The sequence below is a fragment of the Pseudophryne corroboree genome, chromosome 9, assembly GCF_028390025.1.
Source record: "Pseudophryne corroboree isolate aPseCor3 chromosome 9, aPseCor3.hap2, whole genome shotgun sequence".
In the NCBI taxonomy this organism is placed as follows: domain Eukaryota; kingdom Metazoa; phylum Chordata; class Amphibia; order Anura; family Myobatrachidae; genus Pseudophryne; species Pseudophryne corroboree.
Window position 1 is genome coordinate 190,415,926 of NC_086452.1, and position 24,622 is coordinate 190,440,547.

A 24,622-nucleotide genomic window follows, 5' to 3' on the forward strand; every position below is an offset into this window, starting at 1 on the left:
ATACAAAAGGGTCAGGAGACACTGTGGTTAGGTAAAAAGAAAAAAAATGATATTAAGATTCAATTACTTACATAGATAAAAACTGAACGATTTTTGCTTTAACAACTTCTGCTCAATTTCTCTCAAATATATTTATTTATTTATTTTATCAAAACCAAAACAAATCAGAACCTTACTTCCCATTTAATCACGTCCATGCGGCTCAGATGGCTAATTGTTGTTAGAATGATGGGATTGATTATACATTATTACACAATGCAGGAAAGAGTCGCTGTTTGCACATGAAATTAGATTGCTAATAGTTCAGCGAGATCACACTTGAGAAATACATGTTTATCTCTGTAATTAGTGCACTATTTAGTCAATCCAGCCCTGAATGTGTCTAACCCACACCGCCACTGAGATCTCACTGCAGCCAGGAGTCCTGAGCGACAATATGTAAATCGGCATCAATTATTGCATCTGTCTACTCTGGCATGAATTCTATTACACACATAATAAAGCACCGAAAGGGTTAGAATTGCAAATTGTGCTTAAGCCAAAATGCTTCCACTTGTAAGTTGTGCCAATTCTGGGCACAGTGAGTGAAGATCGCTGTGCAGCTCAGTTCTGTGGCAGGGGATCAATATGTGCAGCACACACACATTGCTACAGGCAGCAGGGCCTAATGAAGCTGCTGCTACATTCTCACCAGCCTGTTACCAGAAACATAATTGAGAAAGTCACAGAGAGATGAAGTGGAAAGAGAGAGATTAACATGAGGATGAGGCCGAGTGGCAGCTGATGCTGTGTTTGTGGGTAAGTGAAGCTGGTTTGAGACAGAAGGATTCACCAGAGGTGGAGCTATAACTCTGTAATAGCATCCCAATAAACCTCAGCCCTTGGCAAACTTCTCTCTTTATACTTCATATCCTGATAATATAATAAGGCCTTTTGACTTGCATTACCCATTCTATGATGATGACACTTAAATTATCTTTAGCGCCTGTCTTTCCCTTCTCTTATGCTATTAACTGTCTTACTTTTGTCTACATATGATTTTAATAGGTATGTCATTTTTCTCAATATAATTTAAGCTATTGAAAAAACAAAAACAAAGCTATTTTTGTATATTCTTACAAGCAACTTGAGCTGTTCCTAAATAATACAATATTTACAGACAGTTCTTTATAAATTAAGCTTTATTGTATTATACTGAATTATCTATAATCTGTGCACATACCTCCCAACTGTCCAGATTCAAAGTGGGACAGTCCCACTATTTGGAAACTGTCCTGCTGTCTGGCCCGCGGGCCACAGTTTCCCGTGGGTGGGGGGGGGGGGGGGGGGGGGGGGAGGTTTGCACGATGGGACAGCCTGTGATCACTGCTATGCAAAGCAGTCGGTGATTACTGAATACATGCCTTATGCCTCTAGCATGCCAGGTCATGATTCTAAAACTGTTCACGTTGGGGGTATGCTATACATACTGAATAATATAACTGTAAGGGCTGTGTCTGTACATAGCAATTCTTTTTTGAGAAATATACTTCCAGGGACTGTTTATAAACTATGAAGATGAAAAAAAAAATCAAATTTGAAATTGATGTCTATCTGTTCGTTCCAGCATCATACAAAAACTACTGGATGAATTTGGATCGTGTTTTTACTATTGTATAGCTTAGTAACCTAGAAAGAACGGGATCCGGTCATGTGACCAGCACTGGGAATGCCGGCGGTCACCATGCCGACGCCGGGATCCCAATCGACTAAAAGTCCTACATTCGGCATGCCGACTAACAGGGACCAATCCCACTCGTGGGTGTCCATGACACCCATAGATTGGGAATAAACCCTGTGGCGAGTGCAGCGAGCCACCGAGGCCACTGCATTGTAAACGCAGCCGCCATTCTGCAGCCGGGATCCCGGGATCGGAATCCTGACCACTGGGATCCCTACCGCCGGTCACCCAGCCCCAACCCAAAGAAACTGAGGTATGTATTTTCTTGGTGTAACATCAGGGAGAGGAGCAATAAAGGGAAAATGAGATGCTTGACACTTGGCGCACTGAAAGTTGGTGTTTCGATCATTCTTCTGCTGAACTTGACTCCAGCCCAAGTTATGCAATGGAACCTAACTAAAAGTAAATGCTCTGCAGAGGAACCTAGTTGAGACAGAGATTTTAATGGGATGAGGCGCAGGTGAGATTGTGTTTACCCCTGATCCCCAACAATTTTCCTTTTCAATTCAAGCACCTGTAGTTTCCTGTGTCTGCTTCGCTATGACAATCAAAATGTCACAGGGGCAAATGCTCAGGGCTGCAGGCTTAGATCTCAGGACCAGCTGCTTCTCCCATGGGCAGCTTTATGTGGGTTGCTAACGAGTCAGTAGCTCCAAGCATCTTTTTGTGTTAATCCCTAAAGGAAAAACTGCAAATATTGTTTACAAATAAATGTTGTGATCAATGTGTACAATATAAAATATACATTACAATATTAGATGCCACGACCGTCTTTGTAAATTAGTTCAGCTGAGCAATAACAGACATCCACGTGAGCAAAGCCGCAGGCAAATGCTAGTTATATACTATATCACTATTGTACTTTATGACTATTATACTATTGAATATACACTACTTTTTAAAATTAAGGGGTCAAATGTAATAGGGACCAAGTTTGGAAAAGTGTCAATTTCTTCATTGATTTTGCTGTGGGATTGAAAGCAGTGATTTTTTTTTTCTTTAAGGTAGAGGCAATCTGGAATACTTCCTAGTCATCACAGTTATAGTGCTGTGCAGATGAATATGTTAGACAGGTAGTGAGGCATATTTATTAAAGTTAAATTGCAGGAAATCCCCTGAAAGCAGATCTTTAGGATGTAACAGATATCTTTGATATCTGCCGCAGTACATCCATTACCAACCACAAAGCAGGCAACATAGGTTTGAATGGATGCTGCTAAATGGTCGGATTTACTACGCTCTGGAATGTGAAGATGGTGTTAGTCCCACAGTAGCCTATAGACTACTTAAGTACAGATTCTTTCTGATAGGGATCCTCTGAATCCCCCACTGTCTGCCCCCATTGGGGCATGCACATTCTGACAGCTGTGCATGCACAGTTTGTATGCTGGATCCTGACTCGGAAGCAGAGTGTGCAAGCCATCACTCTGCTTCCATCTCTTTGCTGGGACAGGCTGTTATCTCTTTGCGACTTTAGGGGAAAATAGACCTTATTAAGATTTGTACATAAACCCGTTGGCTTACGTACAAATCCGATTGTTGTGAGGCTGCGCGGGAGTAAGACCATTTCTGCCCATGTGCAGAACGGGTCTTGTGATATCGCTCACAGCCCCCTGCATGGTTGACTTGGGTGGTGGCACCCAGCACCTTTTTTCAAAACAGGGGCATGTCCGGATCCGACGGACAGCCTGAGTAAGCTTCAGCATGCACAAGCTGACCAGTGCCCCAAAACATCACTAGATACTCAGGCACAGCACTCAGCTCTAGCAAATGCATGCAGGAGGTTATTATTACATTTTAATTATTAGGTGCCAGAAGTAGTCCACACCGCTGTACATATATGGCAACAGAAGGACAGTACAGGGTACACAGAATATTGTATAACATTACAGTAATCAACACATAAACAGAGCACAGGTAACAATTAGCAACACAATTCTCAGTACACAATACAGCTGGAAAGCAAAGTGAGTGAGGGAGGAATCAGCAAAAGGTGGACTCTGTTTCTAACAGTGACGACACGAATAGCAGGATTAGAGCCACTGGAAAAGACGAATGGCTTTGAGTGAGAGGAATTCTGGGCTAAATGGCCACTGAGTAGGTGTAGGCTGTCATTGAAGTACTAAAGAAGAGGGCCTACTCCTAATAGCTTACACTCTATGGGAGAGGGGAGACTAATAGATGACATGAAGGGTTAGCATGTGGATGGGGACCTGAGGGCAGGGGGTAGGTGAGGTAGAGATGACTGAGGTAGAAGGGTGGGGTGAGTGACCTGGCAACAAGATTAAGTGGTGGAAAGGTAAGCTTTGATGAACAAGTGAGTTTTCAGTGCGAGTTTGAAGCTATGCAGGGTCGGGGAGAGCCTGATGGAGAGAGGGAGTTGGTTCCAGTAAAGTGGGCAGCAAGGGGCAAAATCTTGGTTTTGAGCATGAGATCCAGTAACCAGGGTAGAGGAGAGGTGATGGTCAATGGCTGACTGGAGAGGGTGGGAAGAAGTATGTACGGAGATGAGGCTTGTGATGTAGGGAGCAATGGAGTTAGAAAGAAACTTCTATGTGAGGGTGAGAAGTTTGAAGAGGATTCTGTAGGGGAATGGGAGCCAATGTAAGGTTTAGCAGATGGAAATGATGGACGTGGAACGGCAGGAGAGGAAGTCTAGCTGCGGCATTGAGAACAAATTGAAGGGGAGCGAGATGGAAAAGTGGGAACCCAATGAGGAGACGTTTGCAGTAGTCAAGCAAGAAATGCTTAGTGAGTGGATAATCAGTTTGGTAGCATCCTGAGAAAGGATGCGAGCGATTATGCATAGCTGGAACCATCAGGATTGAGTTAGAGACTGAATGTGGGGGGCAAAGGAAAGGGTGAAGTCATGGGTGACACCCAAGCAGCGGAGTTAGGGAACAGGGGAGGTGATGGTGTTGTCAATAGTAATTGAGAGATTGGGGGGTGGAGACTCTGTTAAGGGAGAAGATGATGAATTCGGAAAAAAGCAGGTCATTGGTGACTTTGACCAGGGCCGTTTCAGTGGAGGGAATGGGGTGAAAGCCAGATAAGAGGGGATCAAGGATGGAGTTCTCAGAAAGGTGGCTGGTGAGACAGTTGTAGACAAGAAGCCCAAGCAGTTTATGGAGAAAGGGAGAAGAGAATGGGACGGTAGCTAGTAGGTGAGAATGGGTCGAAGTTGGTTTTTTTGAGAATAGGTGTTAGGATCTCCTGCTCTGTGCTGCCACGTCGCCATGGCAACCGGGAGGCAAGTGTTAGCGAAGAAACCTGAGCGCAGCTGATACTCCGGTCCGGGTTTTTACTGTGTAGTGGTTACAGGCTCTGTGCACGGCAGGGAATCCGGCGCTGGTTTTGTGCTCACAGTCTGTGAGGTCTGAGTGGGGCGTGGACAGCACCTGCTATATAAACCATCCTCTCAGGCTAGGCAAATGCTGCTGAATCTTTGTTTGTTAGTCAGTTCCAGAGAGTAAGCTAGTACTGTTTGACTTTGTATTTACTTGTTGCTTACTGCGAATAGGCCTTGGGATTCGGTACTTCATTCTGCCAATCCGGACCTAGCAGTAAGACTGGAGTCAGTTGTTTGACCTGCTGGGGTTCTTTTGCTATTCTGTGAACCCAGCAGGTTTGCGGCTGTACTCTCAGACCTGCTTGCTTAATCCTCCCTCACTGTGCAGGGCATCCAGGTGTCAGTTTAGTGGCAGTAAGCTGAACCTGTGCCCTGCAAGTGGGGGTTAGGATTGTGGATACTCTCCTTGTGTCTATATTTCTATCTCTGACCAAGGAGTTTATTCCCACACCCGTTGGTAACCCTTTGGGGTTTTTTCTGTTGCTCTTAGCAACATAATTTCAGGTGCTCCACATGTTAAATCACTACACATCGCTTCATTGTCCGCTCTATTCCATCTGAGCATTCCTGACACTAGGGAGACACCAAATTCCTGAGCCTTTGGGCTTCTCCGTTCACTTTGTGTTTATTAGTTATTCCATCACCTCCTGTGTATGTTATGTTATACTGTCTGTGAGTTCGTTTGCTTCGCTTCCCTCTCTGTTCATACACCGGTATACTCCTGTTAGCACTGGTGTGCGTAACATATTCAGCAGCCTTACTCCTGTTGAAATTTTGTGGGAATATGGAGCATACCCCTCAAAATACTTTGCAACAGGTGGTCGATCAGGTGCAGGTCCTGACTCGACAATTTAATGAGATGTCCATTAAAATGAACACCCCGCAGGCCGCTAGCGGAGCTCCCGCAGCAGCAGCGGCAAGTTCAGGGGTTAAGGAGCCGAAAGTAAATCTCCTGGATCGTTTTTCTGGAGATCGCTCGCAGTTCTTTTGTTTCAAGGAGAGCTGTAAGCTATATTTCAGGCTTAGGCCCCAGTCTTCTGGGTCGGAGATTCAGCGGGTGGGCATGGTGATTTCCTTGCTACAAGGAGACCCACAGGTCTGGGCATATGGGTTACAGCCTGACTGTCCGTCGCTTAAAAGTGTTGATGCTTTTTTTACGGCACTGGGCATTTTGTATGATGACCCTGACAAGATGGCTTCAGCCGAGGCTCAGATTACGGTTCTTAAGCAAGGAGCGACGGCCAGCTGAGGTTTATAGTATGGAGTTTCGGAGGTTGGCTCATGATACCCAGTGGAATGACCCAGCCCTGAGAAACCAGTACCGAAGGGGCCTTTCTGACCAGATAAAGGACCAACTGGTACAATATCCCTCGCCTGATAGCTTAGATCAGCTCATGCAGTTATCCATCCGGGTGGATAGACGGCTGAGAGAGCGTAGGCTTGAAAGGGAGACCGAAGTTTCCTTTTTTCCCAAGGGAACCTCAGACTCTGAGGAATATTCCGAGGAGCCTATGCAGATTGGGGCTACCCGCCTCTCCTTGCGTGAGAAGACGCGGAGGAGACAGCAGGGTTTGTGTTTGTACTGTGGGAATAAAGGTCATGTTGTAGTATCATGCCCAGAAAAAACGGAAAACTTCAGGGCCTGAGGGTGATGGGAAATATCCTGTCAGGCCAGAAGTCAGAATTTCCTAAAAAGACTTTTCTCATTCCGGTGACTTTGGAGATCCTCGGTCAAACTGTCAAGACTGAGGCCTTTGTTGACAGTGGGGCCGATGGGGTTTTCATGGACCGTCAATTCGCCCTGGAACACTCTGTTCCCTCAGCACCTTTGGCATCAGAGATTGAGATCTGTGGGTTAAACGGGGAACCATTGTCCCAGGGTAAAATTACCTCCTGCACCAGCCAAATTCCTTTGTTTATTGGAGCCACACACTCTGATAAATTGTCTTTTTATGTGACTGTCTGTTCTTTTGCCCCATTGGTTTTGGGGTTACCCTGGTTAAGGGCCCATAACCCTCAATTTGACTGGGTCTCTGGGGAGATTCTTAGTTGGGGTAGTGATTGTTTCAGGAGTTGTTTGAGCCTTCCAGTCAGGCTCTCGCAGCTAAGTTTGCCAGGATTGCCAGGATGTTATGCAGATTTTGCGGATGTGTTCTCCAAAAAAGTTGCGGAGGTACTACCTCCCCATCGCCCCTATGACTGTGCCATTGATTTGTTGCCGGATGCTAAGCTTCCCAAGAGCAGGTTGTACTCCCTGTCACGTCCTGAGACTCAGGCTGTGGCAGAGTACATTCAGGAGAACTTGGCTAAGGGATTTATCAGACCCTCACAGTCCCCAGTTGGGTCGGGGGTTCTTTTTCGTGGGTAAAAAGGACGGTTCGTTGCGACCCTGCATCGACTTCAGGGAATTGAACCGTATCACAATTAAAAACTCGTACCCACTGCCTCTCATTTCGGTTTTGTTTGACCAGCTTCGTACTGCCACCATTTTTTCTAAGATTGACCTACGCGGTGCTTACAATCTAATCCGAATAAGAGAGGGGATGAATGGAAGACTGCCTTTAATACCCACTCAGGGCATTATGAATATTTGGTGATGCCTTTTGGGCTCTCTAATGCCCCGGCAGTCTTCCAGGAATTCATGAACGATGTGCTCAGGGAATATTTGGATAGATTCTTAGTTGTTTATCTAGATGACATCCTAATCTTCTCTCATTCCCTGGAGGAACATCGGAAGCATGTACGCTTAGTCCTCCAGAAACTCAGAAACCACCAGCTTGGGGCGAAGCTGGAGAAGTGCAAATTTGAAGTCCAGCAAATCGCATTTCTAGGGTATATTATCTCCTCAGAAGGTTTCCAAATGGAGGGTTCTGCACCCAATCCAGGATTGGGTGCAGCCCACTAGTTTGAAGGCGCTTCAGCGTTTTCTGGGCTTTGCGAATTTTTACAGACGGTTTATCGCTGGATTTTCGTCTATAGTGGCCCCCTTGGTGGCACTCACTAAGAAAGGGGCGGATGTTGCTCACTGGTCTTGTGAGGCCAAAGCGGCCTTTGCCCGTCTCAAAAGGGCATTTGTCTCGGCCAAGGTGCTGCGACACCCAGATCCAGAGCGTCCTTTTGTGGTAGAAGTGGATGCCTCTGAGATAGGTATTGGGGCAGTGCTCTCTCAGATGGGGGTGTCTGATAATCGCCTTCATCCCTGTGCTTACTTTTCCCGTAAATTTTCGTCTGCCGAGATGAATTATGATGTGGGTAACCGGGAATTGTTGGCTATAAAGGATGCACTCGGGAAGTGGAGACACTGGCTTGAGGGGGCTAAGTTTGTGGTCTCAATTCTCACCGACCATAAGAATCTGGCATATTTAGAGTCAGCGAAGCGGCTCAATGCCAGGCAGGCATGATGGGCTTTGTTTTTTGCTCGCTTTACTTTTTTGATAACATATCGCCCTGGGTCAAAAAACATCAAGGCTGATGCGCTCTCGCGGAGTTTTGCTCCAGTTCAAGAGACCACCGAGGAGCCATTGCCCATTGTGTCCCCATCATGTATTAAAGTGGGCATTACCCAGGACCTCTTATCATTAGTCCTTAGAGCACAGGAGCAGGCTCCTCCAGACCTTCCGGTAGGTCTCTTGTTTATGCCTCTTAGGTTAAGACAGCGAGTGTTCCTGGAATTCCATGCCAAGAGGTCGGCAGGGCATCCGGGTATTGCCAAAACTCGGGAGTTGCTGTCTAGGGCGGTGTGGTGGCCCTCGGTGGCTAGGGATGTGGATCAGTGGGGTTCGGGCATGTGACGTTTGGGCCCGAAATAAAACTCCTAGAGGGGTTCCTGTCGGCCCATTACATCCACTCTCTATTCCGTCTAAGCCATGGACCCACATTTCCATGGATTTTGTGGTGGACTTGCCCAAATCCTCGGGGATGACAGCCATTTGGGTTGTCGTTGACAGGTTTTCGAAGATGGCGCATTTCGTTCCACTGGTTGGGTTGCCATCGGCCAGACGCCTGTCTGAATTATTTATGCAGCATGTTGTGCGCCTCCACGGGTTGCCACTTGATGTGGTCTCTGACCGTGGATCCCAGTTTGTGGCCAAATTCTGGAGGGCATTTTGTTCTGATCTCCAGATTTCTGTGAGCTTGTCGTCAGGCTACCATCCACAGTCTAATGGGCAGACTGAGAGGGTGAACCAGTCCTTGGAGCAGTTCCTCAGGTGTTATGTCTCCAAGTGTCATACTGACTGGGTTGCTCATCTGTCCATGGCGGAGTTTGCCTATAACAACGCGGCTCACTCTGCTACAGGGATCTCTCCCTTCCTTTGTGTGTATGGGCATCATCCTAAGGCCAATTCTTTTGACCCCCTGGACTCCACGTCTGGTTGTTCCTCTGTTGTTTCGGTCCTTAGGGGTATTTGGAGGAAAGTGAAGAAAGCCCTTGTGTCTGTGTCATTAGTGACCAAAAGGGTTTTTGATAAGCGGAGAAGACCCTGCAGCTTCAAATTAGGAGACTTCGTCTGGTTGTCCACCAAGAATTTGAAGTTGAGACAGCCATCTCATAAGTTTGGCCCCCAGTTCATCGGCCCTTATAAGATCACTAGGGTTATCAATCCAGTGGCATTTCAGTTAGATCTGCCCCGTTCATTGGGTATCAATAAAACATTTCATTGTTCCCTTTTAAAACTGGCGGTTAGTAATCCTTCTTCCAGTGGAAGAGCTTCTCCTCTTCTGATACGGGGTCAGAGGGAGTTTGTGGTTGAAAGGGTTCTTGACTCCAAGATGGTTCGGGGTCGGCTGTCATTTTTGGTGCACTGGAAGGGGTATGGCCCGGAGGAGCGGTCGTGGGTGCGCAGTTGTGATCTTCATGCCCCCAGACTGATACGCTCTTTCTTCTCGCAGTTCCCCGATAAACCCGGTGGTAGGGGTTCTTTGACCCCTCGTCAAAGGGGGGGTACTGTTAGGATCTCCTGCTCTGTGCTGCCACGTCGCCATGGCAACCGGGAGGCAAGTGTTAGCGAAGTAACCTGAGCGCAGCTGATACTCCGGTCCGGGTTTTTACTGTGTAATGGTTACAGGCTCTGTGCACGGCAGGGAATCCGGCGCTGGTTTTGTGCTCACAGTCTGTGAGGTCTGAGTGGGGCGTGGACAGCACCTGCTATATAAACCATCCTCTCAGGCTAGGCAAATGCTGCTGAATCTTTGTTTGTTAGTCAGTTCCAGAGAGTTAGCTAGTACTGTTTGACTTTGTGTTTACTTGTTGCTTACTGCGAATAGGCCTTGGGATTCGGTACTTCATTCTGCCAATCCGGACCTAGCAGTAAGACTGGAGTCAGTTGTTTGACCTGCTGGGGTTCTTTTGCTATTCTGTGAACCCAGCAGGTTTGCGGCTGTACTCTCAGACCTGCTTGCTTAACCCTCCCTCACTGTGCAGGGCGTCCAGGTGTCAGTTTAGTGGCAGTAAGCTGAACCTGTGCCCTGCAAGTGGGGGTTAGGATTGTGGATACTCTCCTTGTGTCTATATTTCTATCTCTGACCAAGGAGTTTATTCCCACACCCGTTGGTAACCCTTTGGGGTTTTTTCTGTTGCTCTTAGCAACATCATTTCAGGTGCTCCACATGTTAAATCACTACACATCGCTTCATTGTCCGCTCTATTCCATCTGAGCATTCCTGACACTAGGGAGACACCCAATTCCTGAGCCTTTGGGCTTCTCCGTTCACTTTGTGTTTATTAGTTATTCCATCACCTCCTGTGTATGTTATGTTATACTGTCTGTGAGTTCGTTTGCTTCGCTTCCCTCTCTGTTCATACACTGGTATACTCCTGTTAGCACTGGTGGGCGTAACAATAGGTGAGAAAAGAGAAAGTTTGAATGGTGAGGGAAAGATGCTGGTGGAAAGATTAGTTGAAAAGGAGAGGGAGAAGAGATGGTGAGAAGGGAGAGGGTAAAGGAGGGCAGGTGGATGGGGATAGGACACGATGAGGAAGTGGACTTCATCGCCTGAGGTAGGGCAGAAGGAGCACAAGGTGGGGTGGCCAGGGGGAGGGGATGGTAGGGGGGGCTGCAGTGGGAAAATGGGAGGAGATTTCATAATGGATTGCCTCAATTTTGGAAGAGAAGAAGGAGGCAAAGTCGGTCGCAGCAATGGAGGATGGGGGCATAGGAGAGTGTTGAAAATATCAAAGAGGCAGCGATGATTAGAGGACTGAGAGGAAATGGATGACTGGAAGAAGGATTGCTTAGCGAGGGAGAGGGTGGAGCTTAAGGAAGAGAGGACAAACTTGAAGTGGAGGAAATCCACCAGAGAGCGAGATTTCCTCCAGAAGCGCTCAGCAGTACGCAAGCATTTTTGTAAGAACAGGGTCAGTTTGGAGTGACAGAGTTTGGGTTTGGAATGGCAGAGGAGGACAGAGGAGATGGGGCCACGGAATTGAGTATGGAGGTGAGAGTAATATTGTAGATGGAGGCCGTCTGGTTGGGGAAAGCCATGGTGGATACAGGAGAGTATTGAGCGAGGAGGACAGGACAGTAGAGTCTCGGGATTATGCCTGGTGACGGTGGCTTTGGGCAAGGAAGGAGTACAAGAAGTGAGAGTGAAGAAGAGTAGATGGTGGTCAGAGAGGGGAAGGGAGAGTTGGAGAGGTCAGAGGGAGCACATCGATGGGTGAAGAAAAGGTCAAGGGAGTGGCTGAGACAGTGGGTAGGGGGTGGATGTCCATTGAGAAAGGCCAAAGGAGGAGGATAATGCACAAAATTTGATGGATGTGGTATTAATGACATCAATAGGGCTGTTAAAGACATCAAGGATGATATAGAGGAGGTCACCAGAGAGTAAGTGGGGAAGCCAGGCAGAAAAGTTATTGAGGATTCCGGAGGACTGTAGATGACTGCAACATGAAGATGAAAGGGGTGGAAGAGAAGGATAGAGTGGACCTTCTAAGGTGGAGGTGAAGGAGAGGCCCTCATAGGAGATGGCAGCAGGAAAGGCAGTAGCAGAGGAGGAGAGCCAGGGTTTGGTGATGGCAAGAAGTTTAAGACAGCTGGAAATAAAGAAGTCAGAAGAATGAGAGGGAGGGGATGGGGGAGATGTAGAGGAGATTTATTGGGTTAAGGGTGAGGTGGTGTGGGCCCAATCTTGGGAGAAGGTGAGAGCCGGCAGAGATGATCAGTATGGGACAGGGGCTAAAAGACAAAGTGGGCAACTCAGGGAGTTGTCATACAGGCGACTCTTGCTGCATTTGAATTTTAATTACATGGAATTGCACAGCCGCTTACAATGTAATGTAATGAATCTAATAAGCAAACATCAACAAATATCATGGGCCTGATGTAATGATGTCCGGGTTGGCCGGAGGTGCGGGTTCCCAGGTGAACTGGCGGTAATCATTCACAAGGTATGGTTTTGCCTTGTAATGATTGTCGCTTTCAAAAAATATCCGCGTTCGGCCGGGAACCCGCATCTCTGGCCAACTCAGAGTCATTATATCCGGCCCCACATCTGTATAGCTGTAGAAAAAGATCTTACAGATCTTATGTACCCAATCTTCATGTATTCTCTTTGCGACTATTAATTGTCCAGACTACAGTACATTACAGTATACTCGTGTGTGCCCTACATTTACTGCATAGCTGTGTGAATAGTGCTGTATATTGGTTGACTGATTTGTCATTCATTTTATTTTCCTACATATTTACACCCAAAATACTCATTGTCAGAATATAAACATTTTCTGTACTTCATAATCCCCAATACCTACCTAGGCAATTCATTGTAACTGCAAATTGTATATTTGTTAAAACACACTAACTGATGCTGTAATAACTCTTTAGTGCTATTAGTTATAAGGGATGCTGTTACGTTGCCGATTGCTGGGATCCTGGCGGTCAGCATACCGACTTCGGGATCCTGAACACTCACAATGCCGCCAGCTGGAATCCCGGCTAACAGGGGCTATTCCCACTCATGGGTGTCCACGACACCCATAGAGTGGGAATAGAACCTGTGGTGAGCACAGCGAGCCACCGAGACCACAAGGGGCTTCGTTGCACTCACCCCCTGCCGGCAATCTGGCAGCCAGGATGCTGGCATCGGTATGCTGACCGCCTGGATCCCGGCCGCTGCCAACGTATATCCAATGCAGTTATATATGTGTACAAGTACATGGGACAAAGCATTTTGAAATCAATCACTGACACAGAAATTGGCAAGTAACGGGTATACAAGCTCAGATAACTGGTAATGAACATAATAGTGAAATTCAGCAAACTGTCACCAAAACATCCTTTCAGGGAGAGAGAAAATCTATTGACAATTCAAAGACAATGATTATGATTGAGTGATGTAGAACATTTTTTCTAGAAGGGAGATGCAGAGCTACTAAGCTTGGTAAAGGATACCTTCATGGTGCTTACACTTTAACCTATATATTATCCATTGGAATATTATCAGAAGAGAGGTGAGCAATGCAAAATGTATCCAAATATCCATTGAAACACCTCCTTGGCTTTATTGTAATGCATTCTCTAAATATGTGTTGTGTAGTGCTGGTGGAATCGTAACAGAAAAGCAGCTATTCACAAATGGGAGGAAGAGAGTCGAGAGGCCAGGAAAGCCTTCATTATTTGGGATTCTCCTGGAATGTCTGGCAAATATGCTTTAAAACAGAGTATAATAAATAATAAAAGACCAAGTTGTGGTGTTTATATTGGTAAAATTTTATATTGACAGTAAATTAAATGTAGTTTGAACAATTAATATATATGGTGATGGCAAAAAAACAGGCAGAAAAACAAAACTAAGTCTTGCACACAACAAACCCAATCGCTTCCCCGATCGCTCAGTTTAGACGGCCGGCTAGCTCTAGGAAGAGTCCTGGTGGTTCCGAACTTCTTCCATTTACGGGTGATGGAGGCCACTGTGCTCACTGGGACCTTCAAAGCAGCAGATATTTTTCTGTACCCTTCCCCAGATTTGTGCCTCGAGACAATCCTGTCTTGGAGGTCTACAGGCAATTCCTTTGACTTCATGCTTGGTTTCTGCTCAGATATGCACTCTCAAGTGTGGGGCCTTATATAGACAGGTGTTTGCCTTTCCAAATCATGTCCAATCAACTGAATTTACCACAGGTGGACTCCAATTAAGCTGTAGGAACATCTCATGGATGATCAGTGGAAACAGGATGCACCTGAGCTCAATATTGAGCTTCATGGCAAAGGCTGTGAATACTTTTGTACATGTGATTTCTTAGTATTTGTAATATTATAAATTTGTAAAAATCTCAAAAAAACTTTTTTCACGTTGTCATTATGGGTTATTGTGTGTAGAATTTTGAGGGAAACATTCGGATGCACTATATATATATATACATATGCAGTACCAGTCAAGAGTTTGGACACACCTTCTCATTCAATGGTTTTTATTTATTTTAAATATTTTCTACATTGTAGATTAATACTGAAGACATCAAAATTATGAAAGAACACATATGGAATTATGTTGTAAACAAAAAAGTGTTAAATCACAATATGTTTTATATTTTAGATTCCTCAAAGTAGCCCCCTTTTGCATTGTTGACAGCTTTGCACACTCTTGGCATCTCTCAATCAGCTTCATGAGGTAGTCTCCTGGAATGGTTTTCCAACTGTCTTGAAGGAGTTCACAGAGGTTCTGAGAACTTGTTGGCTGCTTTTCCTTCACTCTGCGGTCCAACTCATCCCAAACCATCTAAATTGGGTTTAGGTTGGGTGATTGTGGAGGCCAGGTCATCTGACGTAGCACTCCATCACTGTCCTTTTTGGTCAAGTAGCCCTTACATAGCCTGGAGGTGTGTTTGGGGTCATTGTCTTGTTGAAAAACAAATGATGGTCTCCGTAACGCAAACCAGATGGGATGGCATGGCGCTGCAGAATGCTGTGGTAGCCATGTTGGTTAACACCTCCTCCTCCATGCTTCACAGTGGGAACCACACATGCAGAAACCATCCGCTGGCCTTCTCTGCATCTCACAAAGACACGGCGGTTATAACAAAAAATCTCAAATTTGGACTCATCAGACCAAAGTACAGATTTCCACTGGTCTAATGTTCATTCCTTGTGTTTCTTGGAGCAAACAATTTTCTTCTTCTTGTTGTTCATCCTCAGTAGTGGCTTCTTCGCAGCAATTCGACCATGAAGGCCTGAGTCTCCCCTGAACAGTTGATGTTGAGATTTGTCTGCTACTTGAACTCTGTGAAGAATTTATGTGGGCTCTAATCTGAGGTGCTGTTAAGTAGCAGTTTCTGAGGCTGGTAACTCTAATGAACTTATCCTCTGGGTCTTCCTTCCCTGGGACGGTCCTCATGAGAGACAGTTTCATCATGGCGTTTGATGGTTTTTGCAACTGCACTTGAGGATACATTCAAAGTTCTTGAAATTTTCCATATCGACTGACCTTCATGTCTTAAAGTAATGATGGACTGTCGTTTGTCTTTGCTGAGTTGAGTGGTTTGTGCCATAAAATGGATTACAACAGTAGTCAAATAGGGGTGTCCACTGTGTACTAACCCTACCTCTGCACAACACAACTGATGGTATCAAACACATTAAGAAGGCAAGTAATTCCACATATTGACTCTTGACAAGGCACACCTGTTAATTCAAAACCATTCCAGGAGACTACCTCATGAAGCTAATTGAGAGGATGCCAAGAGTGTGCAAAGATGTCATCGAAGCATAAGGGGCTACTTGGAGGAATCTGAAATATAAAACATATTTTGATTTGTTTAACACTTTTATGCTTACAACATAATTCCATATGTGTTCTTTCATAGTTTTGATGTCTTCAGTATTAATCTACAATGTAGATATTAATTAAAATAAATGAAAACCATTGAATGAGAAGGTGTGTCCAAACTTTTGACTGGTACTGTGTGTATATATATTAGAGATGAGCGGGTTCGGTTCGTTGAGATCCGAACCCCCCGAACTTCACCTATTTTACACGGGTCCGAGGCAGCCTCGGATCTTCCCACCTTGCTCGGTTAACCTGAACGAGGACGAACGTCATCATCCCGCTGTCGGATTCTCACGAGATTCGTATTACATATAAAGAGCCGTTCGTCGCCACCATTTTCACTTGTGCATTGGAGATTGAACGGAGAGGACGTGGCTATGTTCTCTCCCTGAAAAGCTCCGTATCTGTGCTCAGTGTCCTGCAAATATCTGTACTCAGTGTGCTGCAAATATCTGTGCTCAGTGTGCTGCAAATATCTACGTTCTCTGCCTGAAAACGCTCCATATCTGTGCTCAGTGTGCTGCAAATATCTACGTTCTCTGCCTAAAAGCTTCATATCTGTGCTCAGTGTGCTGCAAATATCTGTGCTCAGTGTGCTGCATTGTGGGGACCACCAGTATATAATTATAGTAGTACAGTACAGTAGGCCATTGCTGTATCTTGCAGCTCCATGTCAGACTCAGTTTTAGACAGTATCTTGATCATCTGCTGCATTGTTGTGTGACCAGTATATACTATATATATATATATATAGTAGTAAAGTGCAGCATTTTGGTGACCAACAGTATATAGTTGTACAGTACAGTAGTCCATAGCTGTATCTTGCAGCTTCGTGTCACTTCAAGTATCCATATCTGTGCTGCATTGTTGTGAGTAGTATATAGTAGGACAGTGCAGCATTTTGGTGACCAACAGTATATAGTTGTACAGTACAGTAGGCCATTGCTGTATCTTGCAGCTCCGTGTCACTTCAAGTATCCATATCTGTGCTGCATTCTTGTGAGCAGTATATAGTAGGACAGTGCAGCATTTTGGTGACCAACAGTATATAATTGTACAGTACAGTAGTCCATTGCTGTATCTTGCAGCTCCGTGTCACTTCAAGTATCCATATCTGTGCTGCATTCTTGTGAGCAGTATATAGTAGGACAGTGCAGCATTTTGGTGACCAACAGTATATAGTTGTACAGAACAGTAGGCCATTGCTGTATCTTGCAGCTCCATGTCACTTCAAGTATCCATATCTGTGCTGCATTGTTGTGAGCAGAATATAGTTGTACAGTACAGTATATAATAATATTACTGGCATATAATTCCACACATTAAAAAATGGAGAACAAAAATGTGGAGGGTAAAATAGGGAAAGATCAAGATCCACTTCCACCTCGTGCCGAAGCTGCTGCCACTAGTCATGGCCGAGACGATGAAATGCCATCAACGTCGTCTGCCAAGGCCGATGCCCAATGTCATAGTAGAGAGCGTGTAAAATCCAAAGAGCAAAAGTTCAGTAAAATGATGACCCAAAAATCTAAATTAAAAGCGTCTGTGGAGAAGCGTAAACATGCCAATGTGCCATTTACGCCACGGAGTGGCAAGGAACGACTGAGGACCTGGCCTGCGTTCATGGCTAGTGGTTCAGCTTCACATGAGGATGGAAGCACTAATCCTCCCGCTAGAAAAATTAAAAGAGTTAAGCTGGCAAAAGCACAGCAAAGAACTGTGCGTTCTTCTAAATCACAAATCCCCAAGGAGAGTCCAATTGTGTCGGTTGCGATGCCTGACCTTCCCAACACTGGACGGGAAGAGGTGGCTCCTTCCACCATTTGCATGCCCCCTGCAAGTGCTGGAAGGAGCACCCACAGTCCAGTTCCTGATAGTCAAATGGAAGATGTCACTGTTGAAGCACACCAGGATGAGGATATGGGTGTTGCTGGCGCTGAGAAGGAAATTGACAAGGAGGCTTCTGATGGTGAGGTGGTTTGTTTAAGTCAGGCACCCGGGGAGACACCTGTTGTGGTGGGATGAATAAGGCCATTGACATGCCTGGTCAAAATACCAAAAAAATCACCTCTTCGGTGTGGAATTATTTAAACAGAAATGCAGACAACTGGTGTCAAGCCGTGTGTTGCCTTTGTCAAGCTGTAATAAGTAGGGGTAAGGACGTTAACTACCTAGGAACATCCTCCCTTATACGTCACCTGGAGCGCATTCATCAGAAGTTAGTGACAAGTTTAAAAACTTTGGGCGACAGCGGAAGCAGTCCACTGACCACTAAATCCCTTCCTTTTGTACCCAAGCTCCTGCAAACCACATCACCGACTCCCTCAGTGTCAATTTCCTCCTTAGACAGGAAAGCCAATAGTCCTGCAGGCCATGTCACTGGCAAGTCTGACGAGTCATCTCCTGACTGGGATTCCTCCGATGGATCCTTGAGTGTAACGTCTACTGCTGCTGGCGCTGCTGTTGTTGCTGCTGGAAGTCGATCATCATCCCAGAGGGGAAGTCGGAAGACCACTTGTACTACTTTCAGTAAGCAATTGACTGTCCAACAGTCCTTTGCGAGGAAGATGAAATATCACAGCAGTCATCCTGTTGCAAAGCGGATAACTCAGGCCTTGGCAGCTGTGTTGGTGTTAGACGTGTGTCCGGTATCCGGCGTTAATTCACAGGGACTTAGAGAATTTATTGAGGTAGTGTGTCCCTGGTACCAAATACCATCTAGGTTCCACTTCTCTAGGCAGGCGATACCGAGAATGTACACAGACATCAGAAAAAGACTCACCAGTGTCCTAAAAAATGCAGTTGTACCCAATGTCGACTTAACCACGGACATGTGGACAAGTGGAGCAGGGCAGACTCAGGACTATATGACTTTGACAGCCCACTGGGTAGATGTATTGCCTCCCGCAGCAAGAACAGCAGCGGCGGAAACAGTAGCAGCATCTCGCAAACGCCAACTCGCTCCTAGGCAGGCTGCGCTTTGTATCACCGCTTTCCATAAGAGGCACACAGCTGACAACCTCTTACGGAAACTGAGGAACATCATCGCAGAATGGCTTACCCCAATTGGACTCTCCTGGGGATTTGTGACATCGGACAACGCCACCAATATTGTGCGTGCATTACATGTGGGCAAATTCCAGCACGTCCCATGTTTTGCAGATACAATGAATTTGGTGGTGCATAATTTTTTTTAAAATGACAGGGGCATGCCAGAGATGCTGTCGGTGGCCCGAAGAATTGCGGGACACTTTCGGCATTCAGCGCACGCGTGCCGAAGACTGGAGCACCAGCAAACACTCCTGAACCTGCCCCGCCATCATCTGAAGCAAGAGGTGGTAACGAGGTGGAATTCAATCCTCTATATGCTTCAGAGGATGGAGAAGCAGCAAAAGGCCATTCATACGATATAGGCAAAGGAGGGGGAATGCACCTGACTCAAGCGCAGTGGAGAATGATTTCAACGTTGTGCAAGGTTCTGCAACGCTTTGAACTTGCCACACGTGAAGTCAGTTCAGACACTGCCAGCCTGAGTCAGGTCATTCCCCTCATCAGGCTCTTGCAGAAGCAGCTGGAGAGATTGAAGGAGGAGCTAAAACGGAGAGATTCCGCTAGGCATGTGGGACTTGTGGATGGAGCCCTTAATTCGCTTAACCAGGATTCACGGGTGCTCAATCTGTTTAAATCAGAGCACTACATTTTGGCCACGTGCTCGATCCTAGGTTTAAAGCCTACGCTGTATCTCTCTTTCCGGCAGACACAAGTCTGCAGAGGTGCAAAGACCTGCTGGTGAGACACTTGTCAAGTCAAACGGAATGTGACCCGCCAACAGCTCCTCCTTCATTTTCTCCCGCCACTGGAGCTGCCAGGAATAGGATCAGATTTCCAAAATCACCCGCTGGCGGTGATGCAGGGCAGTCAGGAGCGAATACTGACATCTGGTCCGGACTGAAGGACCTGTCAACGATTACTGACATGTCGTCTACTGTCACTGCATATGATTCTGTCACCATTGAAAGAATGGTGGAGAATTATATGAGTGACCGGATCCAAGTAGGCACATCAGACAGTCCGTACGTATACTGGCAGGAAAAAGAGGCAATTTGGAGGCCCTTGCACATACTGCCTTTATTTTACCTAAGTTGTCCCCCCCCCTCCAGTGTGTACTCCAAAAAAGTGTTTAGTGCAGCCGGTCACCTTGTCAGCGATCGGCGTACGAGGTTACTTCCAGAAAATGTGGAGAAGATGATGTTCATCAAAATGAATTATAATCAATTCCTCCGTGGAGACATTCACCAGCAATTGCCACCAGAAAGTACACAGGGACCTGTGATGATGGATTCCAGTGGGGACGAATTAATACTCTGTGAGGAGGGGGATGTACACAGTGAATGGGGTGAGGAATCGGACGATGAGGATGAGGTGGACATCTTGCCTCTGTAGAGTCAGTTTGAGCAAGGAGAGATTGCTTCTTTTTTTGGTGGGGGCCCAAACCAACCAGTCATTTCAGCCACAGTCGTGTGGCAGACCCTGTGGCTGAAATGATGGGTTTGTTAAAGTGTGCATGTCCTGTTTATACAACATAAGGGTGGGTGGGAGGCAGAGGCGTAACTAGGGTTTTCGGGCCCAGGGCAAGATGAAGAGTGGCAAATCCCCCCCCCCCCCCATCGGCATGCGTGGTGGAAAAATGGGCGTGCCCACACTCCAGAAGGGGTGTGGCCATGCACCAGAAGGGGTGTGGCCACTGAAAATGCCCCACAGTGCCAGTTACATTGCCCCACAGTGCCAGATATATGCCCCACAGTGCCAGTTACAATGCACCACAGTGCCAGATACATGCCCCACAGTGCCAGATACATGCCCCACAGTGCCAGTTACAATGCCCCACAGTGCCAGATACATTGCCCCACAGTGCCAGTTACAATGCCCCACAGTGCCAGTTACAATGCCCCACAGTGCCAGATACATGCCCCACAGTGCCAGATACATGCCCCACAGTGGCAGATACATTTCCCCACAGTGCCAGATACATGCCCTACTGTGCCAGTTACATGCCCCACTGTGCCAGATACATGCCCCACAGTGCCAGATACATGCCCCACAGTGCCAGATACATGCCCTACTGTGCCAGTTACATGCCCCACAGTGCCAGTTACATGCCCCACAGTGCCAGTTACATGCCCCACAGTGCCAGATACATGCCCCACAGTGCCAGATACATGCCCCACAATGCCCCCCCCACCCGGTCACTCACCGGTTCCCGTGGCTGTGCTATGTGAAGGGAGGAGAGCGCAGCACCTCTCCTGCCCCTCACCGCTTCAGGTCTCCGGCGGCGGCTATGTGGCGCCGGTACGCTAGACAATCAGAGCTCGCGGACCGGCAGCCAATCAGGAGCCGGTCTGCAAGCTCTGATTAGCTAACGCCGCCAGAGACCGGACACACACAGCGCTGCTGGCAGCACTGCTGGTGCTGGCAGCAGCGGTGAGGGGAGGGAGAGACGCTGCGCTTTCCTCCCCTCACATTGCGGTGTGACGGGGCGAGTGGGGCATGATGCCCTGGCCAGCGGAGGCGCCCCCCTCTGCTGGTCCTGCCAAGGCACCCAGGGCACGTGCCCCACTCGCCCTACTCTAGCTACGCCTTTGGTGGGAGGGCCCAAGGACAATTCCATCTTGCACCTTTTATTTATTTATTTATCTTTGTGATCATGTGATGTTTGGGGCCAATTTTTTTAAGTGCCATCCTGTCTGACACTGCAGTGCCACTCCTAGATGGGCCAGGTGTTTGTGCCGCCCACTTGTGTCGCTTAGCTTAGTCATCCAGCGACCTCGGTGCAAATTTTAGGACTAAAAATAATATTGTGAGGTGTGAGGTGTACAGAATAGACTGGAAATGAGTGGAAGTTATGGTTATTGAGGTTAATAATACTATAGGATCAAAATTACACCAACATTCTATGATTTAAGCTGTTTTTGAGGGGTTTTTGAAAAAAAAACACCATAATCCAAAACACACCCGAATCCGACAAAATTTTTTAAGGGAGGTTTGGCAAAACGCGTCTGAATCCAAAACACGGCCGCGGAACCGAATCCAAAACCAAAACACAAAACCTGAAAAATTTCCGGTGCACATCTCTAATATATATATATATATATATATATATATACACACACACACACACACAACATGGATATGGTGCAGCACACCTGATGTCTAAAACATAGAGTCATACAGAGGCATAAAGCCAGGCAGCGTTTCAGTGCCGTTTATTTTGTGGCACTTTTGTCAGGTCAAAATAAGCACTACAAGCCTTCCCTTAAGTAGGTACCACCAGCCCAGTGATACGCCGCTCTTCAGAAGTGGGATGGGACACCTGCCTGGTCGGTGCATGTGCGTTTACGCCATCAGCTGGTGCGTTATCAGTGTCCTCTCCATCACAGTAGTTACAGTACACGCTGGCTAAACATAAATACATACAGGCGGCCTTATACAAATAGTGAAAACTATGTTGCACAAATGCAAAGCCACTGTTATTAAGAATAATTACTATATACATAGCATCTAGCACTTGTATATATAGTACCACATATCTATGTGTATGTCAACAGGTCAACACATATATGCTATAACATACCTACACACAGGGGCGTCAGAACATTTTTAGGTTGGGGGGGCAAGATATAACCTCAGTTTAGCGCCTCTAGCTTCCTAGCAAACTGCGTCCAGAGGTGAAATATACACTGGTGATGGGGAGAATATACACTAGTGACGAGCTGTGGGGGGAGGGGGAATGGAGAAATACATACTGGAGACTGGAGACAGGGGACGGACGGACATGGAGACACACACACTGTGGCCGGAGGGGGGACATAGAGGCATACACACTGGTGACTGTTGGGGGTAAGGGGGGGGGGGGGGACATGGAGACAACCAAACTGTGGCCAGAGGGGGGACATGTCGTACACAATGGTGACTGGTGGGGGGGCTGGAGACATACACACTGGTGACATGGAGACATAGGGCTGTATTCAATTCATGTTGGATCCTTTCCGACGGAAAGGATCTGACATGTGAGTATTCACTGCCCGGCCAAACCCAACAGGTTTGGCCCGTTCCCGACAATGCCAATCCGACTTTTTCTTAAATGGATCGCCGGCTTCCGCGTGCTTTCCGACAAGTCAGATTTCCCGACTTGTTGGAAAAAATGGGGCCGCACTGAATAAGTCGGAACCCCTTCCGACCTTAAACAGTCGGAAACTGCCGTCTTTCCGACAAGACGGCAGTTTCCGACTTCAATTGAATACCCCCCATACTGGGAGAGACAGAAGACAGACCTACAATGTAAAGTAAAGGGAGGAGAACTGAACACAGAGGGGAGGAGGAGCACAGGTCAGCCAGGTATAATCAGAGGCTTACTAACGTGGCTAGCCTAGCAGTGAGGTCCAACTCTTTAATATAGGGGAGCCTCTTCATCTCTGCTGCCGCTGTCCTGCCATCTTTATCAGCAGCTGGTGGCTCTGCCCACTTGATTCCGGCAATGTCTCAGCCTGCTTCCTACCATAATCCCAGAAAATTGTGGGTTTTTTACTGCGCACCGTGGTATCTATATGTATCGGGGAGTGCTGCTAATATAAAACAAGTACGTCCTTCTTGTTTGTTAACTGATAAACAATATAGCGATCAACCCCTTAATTTGCACTTTCTGTTGTCAAGCATGTTACAATAAAGGTGTTATAAACCTGAATTGACTGCTATATGACAAATAGTGTTTGTTGTTGGTAACAAAAGTGTTCAGATGTGATGCGATGTGAACAATTTACAGACAGCCTGACAATAGAGTGAAATGAATTATGCAGTGAACGGAAATTAAATGACCAATTAGTTTTTATTGAGGAGACACAGTGCTCCTAACTAATTGACTGTTGTTAATAACTTTCTCACTTTGTGGAAAAACTAAATTATGTCCGTGCAAAAATTTCCAAAATGATGTGAGATGTCTCTCACCGCAGGTAAATAAACAACAATGCTGTGTAAATGGGTTAAATGATAATCCATGGTTATTGCTGACCGCAAAAAAGTTAAATTACCAGTGTCATGTCTGATAAAGAATGGTGGATTAAGATAAATGTGCATCCGTATTTATTGCTAATCGCAATTTGTCCTGTAGAGCCAATATCAATGAGTGGTGGGGGATATATGTTCTGGGGGTATGGCGTCCCGTTCCTGCAGGTGCATATACTTACCCTTCTTCTTTTGAACTGTCCGAAGCCGCCGCTGAACAACACGTTTCTGTCGCTCCCCGTCCTGTGCTCAGGTGGATGCTGTCACTCTGTGTGCAAGCCTGCACACCGATGCCTGGGTCTTCCGGAACCACTGGTGGCTGCAGCACTTCCGGGTACCGTCAACTTGGTTGAAGTGCACGGTCTCCGGCGCGCTGCAGCGCTGCTAATCGCTCGACTTCACAAGCCTGTGAAGGAGACTAGGGTTGCGGTGCGGGAGATGTCGTCAGTGTCTCTTCTCAGATAATCTTTGTGATGCAGTGTCCTCCAACGCGTTTCGGCCCTTAGAGGCCTTCCACTGGGAGATAGGTGCATGCCTCCATGTAATGGATGTGTTTAAATAGGGAGCCTAAACCCGCTTGTCTGTCTGATTGGTGTTAAGTGTCCGTTCAGTGATTGGATGCTGGGGTTGTTAATCAATAAACGTATCCAATCTCAATTCTATTTGTTCTTCTTGACATCTAGAACGTCTTTAGAATGCAGTTTAGCAATAATAGTGTTGCCAAAAAGGTT

At 46.5% G+C, this 24,622-nt stretch overlaps 1 long non-coding RNA gene across 2 annotated transcripts in view; it reads left to right on the forward strand.

Annotated features, from left to right (window-relative positions):
• Positions 1–646: 646 nt before the first annotated feature.
• The window catches only part of LOC134956869 (uncharacterized), a 172,181-nt gene continuing 148,205 nt past the window's right edge, over positions 647–24,622 (forward strand). For both annotated transcript variants that reach the window (XR_010186246.1, XR_010186244.1), the window contains exon 1: positions 647–798. This is a non-coding gene — a long non-coding RNA (uncharacterized LOC134956869). The remainder of the gene's footprint in view (positions 799–24,622) is intronic.